The sequence below is a fragment of the Adiantum capillus-veneris genome, chromosome 18 (assembly GCF_014529385.1).
Source record: "Adiantum capillus-veneris isolate H3 chromosome 18, ASM1452938v2, whole genome shotgun sequence".
Classification (NCBI taxonomy): Eukaryota; Viridiplantae; Streptophyta; class Polypodiopsida; order Polypodiales; family Pteridaceae; genus Adiantum; species Adiantum capillus-veneris.
In genome coordinates this window covers 65,653,184-65,665,631 of record NC_140948.1, presented here as the reverse complement: position 1 = coordinate 65,665,631, position 12,448 = coordinate 65,653,184, and positions in this window count along the sequence as shown.

Genomic DNA, 12,448 nt, shown 5'->3' with positions numbered 1-12,448 from the left:
GTAGCAGACGAGGATGTCTAAGAATTTCAAAAAATTATCAAATTTGAACTGAAATATTTCATAGGATGAGCTCCATTATTATTAGGGATCTCACCGTTGTTTAGTATATAGAAACATAAATTATGCAATTTTTTTTAAAACTACAATTCTAAAATGATTTTGAATATAGTATTGCATGCTACCTCCCTTAAAAATTACAAAATTGCTATGTAATTGCTTGCTTGCTTGCAACTTTCAATTGCAAGCGAGTCAAAGCCCATTAGAAGAATAGGGACTATCCTTGAGAGAGTAATGAACATCAAGTGCTCCTTATGAAGGGTACATCTTGCTTGAATGTGCTAGATCCAATAAGATTTTTGTTGTTGTGCTACATTGGATTTTTTTTTTTGTTAAGTTAATGAAAAAATCCTTCTTTCATAGGATGATATGGCTTTAGCCCATGATTTTGGCATGCCTCTTTCTCTCTGTCTGTCTCTAACCAGTCTATTTCTTCTCTCTCTTTCCTAGACAAGCAAAACCATACCATTAACACTAGAATGGTAACAAGACACTTTTATGTCCTTGGACACTTTTGTGTCCTATTAAGTGACCATTTTGCTTGAATTATTTGAAGAGTATGAAAATGAATTTCTAGGTGCTATATATCCACAAAGTTGCCTTGTGAGCTGAAAAAAACTTGACATTTTTTTTGAAGTATCGATTTCACCACTAACTTTACTCTTGCACAACATTTTTGAACCTAAACTGTGTGAAAAATGGGTCCTGTTTTTGGCTTTTTTTCAATTTTTTGCAACTATACCACTCTAAAATTCATATTTGTGAGGTTTAGATTGCTAGAGGATAAGACTTCATAGTTCTCAACATCTTTTGATGCTTGTAGGGAGAGCTAAGTGTTAAAATTGAAAGTTATGACCAACTTAATTACAAGGATTGCATAATCCTGTTTTTTGGCCAAAATTAGCACTTTTATGATTTTTTTGGTGGCTTTGTTGATATCCAAATTCAATTTTGATCGTGTAAGTGTAATGTATAACATAAAGCTAATCTTCCTTGAGTTTTGGGGGACCTAATATGCTATATAGCATAGTATATGATGATGGTTGAGTTTTTTGATTGCTGAAGAATACAAAACATTTTAGAGTAGCAAGTATAACTTTCTCAATATTGCTAGTTTCTTAGGCAAATTGTGTGTATTTTGTAGGTAGTAACCATATCTAATCATAAACTACAAACTTGGCTAGATATTGAGTAGTTTCTATGGGTTTCTAAAGGTCATAATGCTAAGCCCAGTTTTTTCATGTTTGCTGTATTTAGCACTTTATCATTGCCTCCCAGATTCCACTTAGTAAGAGATCCATTATCCTTTTGACATGCTCCATGACTCCTTTTGGACCCAAAGGCCCAAAGGGAACTAATAAAACATGTATATAGTATCTGTATTGAGCGTGACTATAGAAACTTTGATGATAGGTCCGCAGAATGGCAAAAATGCAACTTTTTTGTACCTATTTTTTTTCCCCAAAAAAACTTGGTGAGGTAAAAGCAACCATATGTTTTGATCACCAACCCATTGAAGTTAACGGGGTATTTTATCTCATGTCTTACAAAAATCCCCACTCTTATTTATATGCAATCAACCGTAAGAAACTGTTGTTTTGGGCAAAATGCATTGGTCCATCAACTTTGGAGGGTTGTAGTGAACAAGGGATGAGAAATCTTACAAGTTTCTCATTTTTCCCATATGTAGTAGTCCTTGAACTATAAGCTCATGAAAGGATTTTTCAAAATGAGTGGATCTACTATGGTTTTGGAAATTTTTCCCAAAACCCAGAAAGGACACTTTTATGTCCTGTTAGGTTACCAGTCTAGTGTTAACGAGTTATACACAATCTTATCTACAATTCTTGCTAGATTTAGTGATTGTAGAATGGGAGAATTATTGTGGAGCCTAATGCTATATTGTGTAGATCACTCTCATGGAAGGAGCGAAAGTAAGCACAGGAAGGGCTTAGGTGAAGCGAGAGGTCATAAAGGCATGTTGGAGAGTAGAGTTTGGGAAAAGTGTGTCTCAATGCTGCTTTGAAATTAAAAAATTCTTGTTGAGCAGAAGAGTAAAAGAAGAAATTCCCCGTGTCGATTTTAAGAAAAATAGAGCCCAATTATTTTTTTAATTTTTTTTTGAGTGAATGATCAAAGAAAAAATGATAATTCATTTTGTCCACGAGTGCTAGCTCGGTTGGTAGAGCAAGAGCCCCTTGTGTTGAAGGTCTTCGGTTAAAACCCCCTTGATAGCTCGTGTGACATGTAGTGCTTAGGGGTTGTTCCCGTAGTTAATATGATGGGTTGGACATCCTTCCTCTGTGGGAAGACTCAGCTTAAGAGCTGGGTTTCCTCCACCTATGGGGGTTGGGTGTGTGTGTTGTAATTTCAAAGTTGTAGGTAATTCTCAAAAATAGAAAATATCATTTCCTATGGGAGAATGTTGATGTGCAAATTGGAAGGTGGGCGCGATACGTAAGAGGCCTTTTTATTTACTTTGTATGTATGAGGAGTCTTTAAAGAGGGAAATCTTCTCTGAAATTTCTTAGCCGCACAAGGAAAAAATTAACATTGGGTGCACAACGCTTGCGTGCTACATCTACTTCACTCAGTGCTTGCATGCTATGTCAATTCCTACGGCTACTCATCTTCAACCGCTCAGTACCACAGAGAGACGCACCAACTACCCTTATTAGCTTTGCGATTAGGGTAGCTATTCCCTCTTCACCATGAAACTCTGTTGCGCCCCCTCGCGAAGAGACCCCTAGGCCCTTCACTTCTATCTTTTCTCAAAAAGGTTTAGAGTTTTTGTAGTCAGACTTTGGAGATGAAGGCATATTTCATTCTTTGTACTAGTTAAGCCCTGAAGTATATGATAATTGGAATTATTAGTTCATTGTAATTATAGTGTACAAAAATGAGTCGAATGCAAAATGGGTTTTGTGCAAATATGGTTCCTAATGTCTGAAGCCAATCGTCTTTTGATCAAAATGTTCTTTTGTGTATAAGTAATATCTTAATATAACAGCAATAACACACACACACACATTGCTAGGGATAGTGTTTTAACTTCACTATACAAATACTGGTGCTCCTTGTGTACAAGTACTAGTACTATTACTGGTACCAGTGCTACAGGTGTAGTGGTACTGGTACTGGTACTGGTACTGGTACTGGTACTGATACTATATTATATTGAACGGATACTTGTGCTACACACACACACACACACACGCGCGTACGCACACACACACCTTGCTAGGGATAGCGTGTTAATTTCTCTATACCAACACCGGTGGTACTGGTACTGGAGCTATGTCTAGTACTCGTGCTATTTGTGGTTTGGTATTGATACTGGTATTATATTGTACTAGATTGATAGTGGTAAGATATTATACTAAGACTAATACTGGTGCTACATATGTATTGGTGCTTATGATACGTGTGTATTGGTACTATACTGTAGTGATACTGATATTGTATCATACTAAATTGGTACTGCTGCTACTTGTGTGGTATACTGGTACTGTTTGTGTACAATATATATACTAGACTGGTACTGGTGCTACTTGTGAAACTGGTTCTGGTAATTCTTGTGTACTGACTTTGAACTGGTACTAGTACTAGTAGTGTTTGTGTACAATAATATATTGGACTAGTGCTACTTGTGTACTGGTACTGGTGCTACGTGTGGACTGGTACTATACTCATATGATACTAGTGATACTCGAACTAGTGAAAAAATAGGTTGACCCTTTTCTCGGCTAGGATAGGGTAAGGATAGTATGGGCATTATTAATTGGTACTATACTGTAGTGGTACTGGTATTGTATTTTGTTGAACTAGGTCTGCTGCTACTTCTGTGATATATTGGTACTAAAACTGGTACTGTTGGTGTACAATACTATACCAGAATGATACTGGTGCTACTTGTGATAATGGTACTGATACTACTTGTGTACTGGTACTATACTGGTATTGGTACTAGTACGGTTTGTATACTTTAATATTGGACTGGTGCTACTTATGTAATGGTACTAGGTGCTACTTATGTACTAATATTGTACAGGTACTGGTACTGGGATACTGGGACTACTGATTCTAGAACTGGTGTAAATATGGGTGGATCTTTTGCTCGGCTAGGATAATGTAAGGATAATATGTTAAATTCCTTGGACATTATTTATTGGGGCTAATTGGCCTAGGGAGTCATGGGTGAAATATAGTAGGTAATTAAGTAGGTGAGTTTTTGGAGGTGCCCTAAATGACACTGAATTGACGCCTTGAATGACACTGAATTGATGCCTTAAATGCCACCACACACACACACACACACAACACACATATATGTTCATTCGATGGGTTTCCTGACTCTGTAAACTCTGTCATTTTCTAATTAACTTCACGGTGGCTCCCTCCTGATAGGTCCGCGCTACAGCTCCCTCTAGGTGCTATCTCATTCTCTCTCCTTGGCTCTTCCCCCCCCCCCCCCTTCTCTCCCTCCTTTCTCTTCAATTGTCTCTATACTGCGCGGCGCTACTATATTCCTCGGACCTCTTGATGATGGCCCGCCATACTGCGCTGGACGAATGTGGCCACTTGCTCCAAACACTATAAAAGGTGAGCTCTTATGCTCAATTAGAATTGGTACTGTATGCTTCTGTGGGGTGTATGTGTGTACTTAAAAGTTTTATCTGTACATTGGGATTGTGAGGGTGTTACCTGCAAGTGGTGTCGTGTTAAAGATTGTTGGCTCTATGGAAAAAGGCAAGGATAAGCAGCTATTATGGAGCTGGCTGCTCCGACTCAATCTCAAGTAACCTATGGAATTGATATAAACTATTGTATGAACTATTTGGTTGTGATATGATTCACTTGTTGTTATGGTTAGATTCTTACATGAATGGAAATTTCCACTATATCATTTACGACACTAGTTTTTTTCACCTTAAGGGTTTAGAAGGCTTTTATTAACATATCATTGGCATATATATGTGCATCCTTTTGTCTCGGCTAAGGAATTATGTCTGGGGTTAGGGATAACTTGGCAATACATATTTACAGACTTTTTCATAGACATGTTTTTAGAATAACTTTAAAAGGTGGTATCCTCTTGCAAACAATGGGATAAATGTTGCCTTGAGTTGCTATTTTTGCTAAAATATAATGACAAAAGATCTTGGTAATGGCCCTATATGATAGGGTTGATTGAGGGGTTAACATACGGCCTGGTATAATCTATTATGGCTGGTGTGGCTGGTATGATACTGATGTTGTGCCTCTAAGTTTGTTATTGAGTTTACCATTAATGCTTGGTTTCAATCTATACTGTTCTGGTGTTATGGATATAGAGATTTAACATTTTCTCACTTAGCCATGAATGGGTGGTTGTATACAGGGTTATGATAGATTATGGGCACAATGGTTACTCTACTAATGTGTGCTTATAGGGTTGGTACTGAGCTTACCTTGCCTGCTCAGATACGGTCTAGGCCGACTTAGTGTTGTGTATATTGATCCTTTGTAAAAGTGCTCAACTTGGTTGAATATGGTTATTATTGTTGTGAATAGGGATATGACTGATTGTGCCCGATTATGGTTAAGATAATGGTTGTGAAAGGTTGTGGATTATGGTAAATATGGTTGTAAATGGGCTCCTCATGAAGCTGGAAATGGCTGTTTTTTGGATCAAAGTTATGGACCATGGTGTCTCACTTTCATAGCTTTTTGAACAAATGTGAAGCTATGGAATATCCTATCTATATGTTGTAGTTTTTAGGGGAGTACCACTCATACTACTACCTTACATATGGTTTTGACTCCTTCTAAGGAGATGTAGGACTTAATTACTAACCTTTTTTTATGTTACAGGTGTCTTCGAAGTATAGATTCATTGCACGTATGAGCACTACCACTGACCCTAAAAACAATAGTGGCAAATAATGCCACATGATGTAAAGTCACAAAACAGGTATATGTGGCCCACTTCGAGGCTAAATTGCCTCATAAAACTCATCTCTGGCCTTATCTTATGAGAGCGTGCAAAGCTAAAGGGGCTCCAAATGTTTTTGTCCATCATTAGGAAGAGGATGGGGTGTAGGAGGGCCTCTTTATTTTCCATGAGCTTATGGAGGTGATTAACATTTTGACGAATAGGTATACGCCATGTGTGCAAGAATGGTTGGTGTATAAGATGCGTGTAAGAGTGGTCAAAGGATGCACTTTTTCCCCCAAAAACGAGGTGGAAAGTTTTATCATTTTTTGCCTTCCATAACTCCCACATATGATCTCCGATTTGAGTGGAGATCATAGATCTACAATCTACGCGTTGAGCTCTTTCCATAGATATGTTACATGATATGGTTTTACCCACTAGTATTCAAATTCCATTTTGGGGGAAATTCAAAAGCTGTCCTTTGATTGCTTTCTTAATACAAAAGGTTTGACTTCCTTAAATTACCAAGTAAAGAGGCCCTCCTAGACCTCATTCTCTTCCTGATGTTGTAAAAGAAACCATTGGTGAATATATGAGTAGCTTCACATTTCTTATTATTTATCTTTGAATTTTTTTTAGTTGGGTGACATTTATAACATGTCGGATACCCATGCATCACCTACATACGGTACCAATGCTATTGTGTTGTTTCCATGGTTGCAGGCGCGTGTTACCTTCTCAACTATGGTTTTCACAGCTCATTGGAATGAAGATGGTGGATTATATATCTTCAGGCTCTTAACTTTCTTATACTTATGTATAAAGACCGTTCTGTACTATGAATGGGAATTATACCACTTTTCACTGACATAGTTTCTAGTGTCTTTAGTAATTTGAAAGAATTCTTTGGTGTTTATGTTATATTATTACTGAAACACACACACACATACTTGTCCTAGATCAAAGCGTTCGAGAAACCATCTCTCTCTCTCTCTCTCTCTCTCTCTCTCTCTCTCTCTCTCTCTCTCTCTCTCTCTCTCTCTCTCTCTCTCTCTCTCTCTCTCTCTCTCTCTCTCTCTCAGAGTCAGAGCCCCTCAACCAAATATTGCCACATAGCCACCAAGAGTGGTAGAGGATGAGGATGTCTAAGAATTTCAAAAAATCACCAAATCTGGACTGAAATATTTCATAGGATGAGCTCACATTATTATTAGGGATCTCACCGTCGTTAAGCATACAAAAACATAAATTATCCATTATTTTTTTGAACTTCATCACTAAGAATGATTTTGAACATAGTATTGCATGCTACCTCCTCTACAAAGTGATAAATTTCTATGTAATTGCTTACAACTTTCAACTGCAAGCCAGTCAAGCCCTACTGAAGACAAGGGACTATCCTTGAGAGAGTAGTGAACACCCAAGTGCACCTTATGAGGGGTACATCTTGCTTGAATGTGTTGCATCCAATGAGATTGTTGTCATTTGGCTACATTGGATGTTTGTTTTGTTAAGTTAATGAGAAAATTCTTTTGTCATAGGATGATATGGCTTTGGCTCATGATGTTAGCATGCCTCTTTGTCTTTGCCTCTCTCTAGCGTGTCCAATCCTTCCCCCTTTCCTAGACAAGTAAAACCATACCATTATCTAGCTATACACAATCTTATCTACAAGTCTTACTAGATTTAGCGATTGTAGAATGGGAGAATTATTGTGGAGCCTAATGCTATATTTTGCAGATCACTCTCATGGAAGGAGCAAAAGTAAGTAGAGCAAGGGCTTAGGCAAAGCAAGAGGTCATAAGAAGGCATGTTGGAGAGCAGTGTTTGGGAAAAGTGTGTCTCAATGTAAATTAAAAAATGCTCATTAGAGGAAGAGTAAAAGGAAAAATTCCGTGTCGATTTTAAGAAATTATTTTTAAAAAAATTGTTGAACAAATCATTAAAGCAAGAATGATTACTCATTTTGTCAATGAGTGCTATCTCAATTGGTAGAGCAAGAGCCCCTTGTTTCTATAGTCTTAAATTTCAAACCCCCTTGACAGCTCATGTGACATGTAGCCCTTAGGGGTTGTTCCCGTAGTTCATATGATGGATTGCCCATCCTTACTTGGTGGGAAGACTCAGCTTAAAGGTTGGGTTGCCTCCACCTTTGGGGATGGGTGTGTGTGTTGTAATTTCAAAGTTGTAGGTAATTCTAAAAGAAAAAAGATCATTTCCTATGGGAGAATGTTGATGCAAATTGGAAGTTGGGCGCGATATGTAAGAGGCCTTTTCATTTACTTTGTATGTATAAGGAGTCTTTAAAGAACGAGCTCTTCTATGAAATTGCTCAGGAGCACAAGCGCAAAATTAACATTGGGAGTGCAATGCTTGCATGCTACGGCTACTTCACTTAGCGCTTGCATGCTACGTCAATTCCTATGGCCGCTTATCTTCAACTTCTCGATACCCATTAGGAAAATTTGGAGGTCATTTAGAGGGCCATATGAAAGAGAGAGAAAATAGAGCGCGTCCAATGAGCTTCAGGGCTATGTTACGTAGGAAAATACGTGGAAAGACTCAAGAAATAGAAAAATAATTTAAAAACTTTGTTGGATTTCAAAGTTGAAATGGGCAAAAGATCTATAAAGGAAGTTCTTGTTCAACATGTATTTACCTATCCAGACGTGATAGCAAATGGTGGAAATGTGTCAGATATACATCAACCACGTTGCAATTGTAAGTATTCTTCACATCTCAATTGCATTTGATTTGTCATTTCACTTATTGATACTCTCAGCTTAACGTTTGTTATATATTTTGCAACGTTTATCCCTCTTCTTATGAGCAATGGCTCCATTCTTCACATCTCAACTAAAGATCATATTAGGTAAAGTGGGAAAATCCCAATTCCCAGGTTGGACAACTTTCAATATATCATGTACAAAATATAGAGATTTTGTCAAAAATTTGAGTTTTCTTAAGGTCTCATTCCACTTTATGCACATACAATACACAATGAAAACAACTAAAATACCATGGTTTCAATAAATTGGATTATTAGGAGATGAGTATATTGCATCCATTATCGTTGTCTATGTTCTACTGTCCTACCTACAACTTATCTCCACATGGAGAGCTTGGTTTCTAGGTCCACCACTTGTCCAAGTTAATGTAAAAGTGACTCAAGGTTCACAACTTGTGAAAGCAAGGATCCATTGAGGAATAAAATCCACTTGGATATTTTTCCTTAATTTATTGCATGTGACATTCAAGCAAGGTCCACTTCTAATCTATAACTTCTTAATTTGAGGCATGGGGCATACATAAAATATGTATCATATGCTCTATTGCCTCATAGGAAGGTTTGTTTCAAGGTGCACTTATCCATGCTAGCCTATCTTGGAGAAATGATGGAGCTTGCTTCTCTCCTTGTTTCAATGGAGACTAGCTTGGACAAGTGGTGGACCTTTGCTTCTCTCTATGTTTCAATAGAGTTAGCTTGGACAAGTGGTGATCTTGGAACAAAACCCCCATGTAAAATATATCATGGGTATTCCAAGTGATTAGAAAGATTACCATTTAAGATATAACCTTATAGGTTGGACAAATGGAGCTTGGCTTGGAGAAATGGTGGACCTTTGATTCTCTCCATGTTTCAATGGAGCCTATCTTGGAGAAATGGTGGAGCTTGCTTCTGTCCATGTTTCAATGGATCCTAGCTTGAACAGTTGGTGGACCTTTGCTTCTCTCTATGTTTCAATAGAGTTAGCTTAGACACGTGGTGGATCTTCAAACTAAGCCAACTACTATCAATGTTTCCTAGCTTGGACAAGTGGTGGAGTGTTTCTCTACTCCATGTTTCAATGGATCTTAGCTTGGACAAGTGTTGGACCTTAAAACAAAAACCCCATGTACAACATAGAATGGATTTTCTAGATTTAAATGGAGTTTAGATTTAACAAATGGTGGAGCTTGTCTTCATCCATGTTTCAATGAAACTAGCTTGGACAAGTGGTGGACCTTGTAACAAACCCCCCCATGTACAACATATCATTGGTTTTCTAAGTGATAGGAAGGAATACCATTCAAGATATAAACTTATAGCTTGGATAAGTAGTTGACTTTAAAACCAAATTTATTATAATACAATGAAATACAGGTTAGCCAATTCCTAAATCTTGAGACCAAACCTCCCATGCTATTAGAGATAATATATTGGATAAGTGGTGGACCTTCTATTATTTTCCCATGCCTAGTTTAGACTACCGGTACACTTTGCAGCTATAAAGGTTGGACGAGTTGTGGAGCCTTGTTTCTATCCATGTTTTAATGGTTCCTAGCTTGGACAAGTGGTGGACCTTGGAAAAAAGCTTCCATGTACAACATATATGAGGTTTTCCATGTTTTAATGGAACCTATCTTGGACAAATGGTGAAGCTTGCTTCTCTCCATGTTGATTTTGGAACTACCTTAGACAAGTGGTGGAGCTTTGCTTTTCTACTCTTCATAATACACTGAAATATAGGTTGGTTACATGGTGAATCTTAAGGCCAAACCTCCCATTTTACTAGAGATGATAGGTTGGACAAGTGGATCAACATTCTATCATTTCTCTCTCTACTATATTGGACAATTAGTAGACCTAACATCTCTCTATGTTGTCAAGAGATAAGCTTGGACAAGTGATGGACCCTGCTTCTCTCTTCCCTTGGTCTACTAGTTTGAAGACTCAGCATATATACTTTCTTAGATCTAGCTTGAACAAGTGGTGGACCTTGTATCCACAATCTTAATTCATTACAAAAAAGTATATGAAAAATTGACATAGGAATCTTGGTTTGAAGGTCAAGCAATTAGGTTCCAAATGCACATAATAATATATTTTCCACCCATAATAAAAGAAAGTTAAATATGTTATTACCAAATTGACAAAGGTAACGTCCAATAATTCTAGCTTTGCATCTTGTCAGATCTAAATCTTCATCAAGGCAACATGCATGTATACATCAACTTTCAAGCCATTCAAGAATACATGCACTTAGATTCCATAGTTTTGTTTTCAAAGTCTTTTAGGTTCTAAAACTCTTTCACATAAAGTATGTAATGACAAAATTCTTGAAGCAAACATTTGTGCCCAAGAAAAAGATCCCTCTCACATATTTAAAGTCCATGAATTCTCTGATCCATACTTACAAGTTTTATTTTGACACCAAACATCAATTCTCTCATAGTTACAAATAAATGCAACCTCGATATGAATTGACAAAAAATGAATTTCTTTTACTATATGACCCAACATAGGCCCCAATCAAATAAAAAATGAGTCCCCAAAAATTTGGGTGCACTCTAGTAATACATCAGAGTCCCCTTACAATATGATGCATCCCAATAGTACATTGAAGTCCCCTTAGAGTAGGGTGCACTTCATTCAAGAGTTCATAAAATTGACACACCTTTGTTTTTTTATAAAAAAGACTATATCAAATTATACAAATGTTGAAAGATACACACTAGAATAAAAAAAACATCTTATGGCCATATTTATTCAATGCTTTTGTGTTGACAAGTACACACCAAGGACATAATTTGTCTCAGAATCACTATATTGATTTACAATTGTGTTGTATGTATAGAATCTCTTATCTCTTGCATACAACCATCCTACCAACCATGGAATTATGGTTCTCTGCAAGAAGTTTTGAAGTTGCTCTGAAGTTTGCATCCACATATTTGGAAATATAAGATATTTCCCTGGCATGTTCCACATCACCCTATATGGAGTGTCATAAAAAATTAAGGTATTGTTTGCATCCAAATCCTCAAATATCTTCCAAATATCACTCAAATTTTTGTGATAAACCCTTGTAAATCCTAACATGATATTTGGATTTTGGCAATTTTCGTTACTCATAAACACCTTGAACTTGGTATACTGCTTAGGAAAACATTTTTGTGTGATGCGTTGCACCCTTGTTAAGTTATAGAAACTCCATATCCATAACTCAAAGTATTCAACACAAAAATCCAAAAAACTTTGTGCGTCTGGTCGCACCACATGATAAACTTCATCTTTATCCTCCACAAGTCGCATGTGTTGAGCCCAAGATGGCATACAATCTCCATGTTTCATTTCAATTGTCTTGAGAAGTAACCCCTCTAGATCCAAGATAAGTACTCTTTTGATGTCCTTGAAAGCAAGTGGTAGGTGATAAGGAGGTGATTCATTCCTTGGACAAGGTCTTGGAGGAGGTTGGATGGGTAATTCAATAGTTTTCTTCAATTTATGCCAGCATATAGCCAATCCATTTTTCTGTAATGGTTCTGAAATTAAAGAACAAGAACACTTAATGCAAACACAACAATAGACATGAGTTTTACATTGTCTACCCTAAGGTTTTATTAGATACCAAAATCCATCTATGATCTACTCATTAATAGAAAGAAAGTCAAATTAAAATCCTGACTCTTTTTTATGCTACACTCTCTCTT